Below are 1778 nucleotides of genomic sequence, written 5' to 3'. Positions count from 1 at the left end.
TAGGAAACCAAAAAACACAAGAAGCAGAAAACAGTCACTCAAAATCACAGTTTACCGTTTGATGTGTCCTTCTGGTCCACTAAAGAGTGGACCTTTTCCAACAAAACGTTTCACTTATCTATTACCGAGCCAGATGGACCCCTAGTGAGGAAACACCAAGAGTCAAACATTCCATTTCTCCTTAAAATACTCATGAGGTGTTCAGACAGTAGGTCATTAGAAGGTGTAGAGAAGACCCAGAAGGAGAGAAAGATCACCTATATTAGGACCATACAGAGATAACTATTGTTAAGACTTTGGTATATAGTCTTCCAGTTTATTTTTTAATTTTACTTATTTATTCATTTATTTATTTCTGGCTGTGCTGGGTCTTCATTGCTGTGCCCAGGCTTTCTCTTCTTTCAGTGAGAGGGGGCTACTCTCTATTTGCGGTGCATGGGCTTCTTGTGGCGGCAGCTTCTCGTCACAGAGCACAGGCTTTAGGGCACACTTCAGCAGGTGCACACGCGGGCTCAGTAGTTGTGGCACAGGGACTTTGTTGCTCGACCACATGTGTGATCTTCCCGGATCAGTGATCGAACCCACGTCCCCTGTGCTGGAAGGCAGATTCCTAACCACTGGACCACCAGTGAAGTCCCAGTCTTCCAGTTTCTTTAACATACATACACACATATAAGGGGGTGTGTGTGTGTATGCATATCTGTGTATACACACATATTTTTAAAATCTTATAAAAATGGATTCATAATATAGTTTTATAAAAATTTTAACTTAAAATGTATCCTACATAGACTTTCAGCAGGTTAAGTAGCACTTCATATGCAAGGATTCTTACAGACTCAGTCTGATTCTTCTCCAATGTCTTCTCTTGGAGCTGTACCAATTTTATTGCCAGTTTTCATTTGAATCCATTGGGAAATGGGACAATGCTGCTTTTGTTCCTTGGCCAGGAATCACTTGATCCTGAAAGTCTTGTGAGAAGACATTGCAAGCAGCAAATTCCTGTAATTTCTACTCTTAAATGATGTAGGAAGTATTGTTGATTCCACTGCCTCAGGCTTTCAAACAGAAAAGTAAATTACAGATAAAATTCAACCAAATGATGTGAAAAATAGACCCTGTACTACTTGTGAAAAGGTGCAGCAGGTACTGCTCTGGAGCCATTTCTCTGGCCAGGAGATGGTCAGGATCCCTTGAGGGGTGAGCTGGGAGTTTCTTGTAGTGCAGCCCAGTCTCTGGAAATGGAAAGTCACTGGGGATATCCCCTCCAGAGAGAACAGCATCCCTGGCAGTGCAACCCCAGACCTTACCTTTTTGAATTAATGTTTTTTTTCTTCAGAAAAATATTCAGAAGTAGAACTGCTAGATCATATGGTAGGTCTCTTTTTAGTTTTTTGAGGCTCCCCCTGGCAGCGCAACCCCAGACCTTACCTTTTTGAATTAACGTTTTTTTTTCTTCAGAAAAATATTCAGAAGTAGAACTGCTAGATCATATGGTAGGTCTCTTTTTAGTTTTTTGAGGATCCCCCACACTGTTTTCCATAGTGGTTGCACCAATTTACATTCTCACCGACAGTGCAGAAGCCTTCTCTTTTCTCCACATCCTTGTTAACATTTGTTATTTGTTGTCTTTTTGATAATACCTATTCTGACAGGTATGAGGTGATACCTCATTGTGGGTTTCTTTTTCTTAACTTTTAAACTCATTGTGGTTTTGATTTGCATTTCCCTAATGATTAGCAACGTTGAGCATCTTTTCATGTGCCCTTGGCCATCTG

At 40.8% G+C, this 1778-nt stretch overlaps 1 pseudogene; it reads right to left on the bottom strand.

Annotated features, from left to right (window-relative positions):
• Positions 1-613: 613 nt before the first annotated feature.
• LOC133233977 (large ribosomal subunit protein eL39-like) lies at positions 614-1778 on the bottom strand (annotated as a pseudogene).

The sequence above is a fragment of the Bos javanicus genome, chromosome 21, assembly GCF_032452875.1.
Source record: "Bos javanicus breed banteng chromosome 21, ARS-OSU_banteng_1.0, whole genome shotgun sequence".
NCBI classification, from domain to species: domain Eukaryota; kingdom Metazoa; phylum Chordata; class Mammalia; order Artiodactyla; family Bovidae; genus Bos; species Bos javanicus.
Note: the sequence above shows the minus strand (reverse complement) of the source record. Positions and strands in the feature narration are given on the sequence as shown.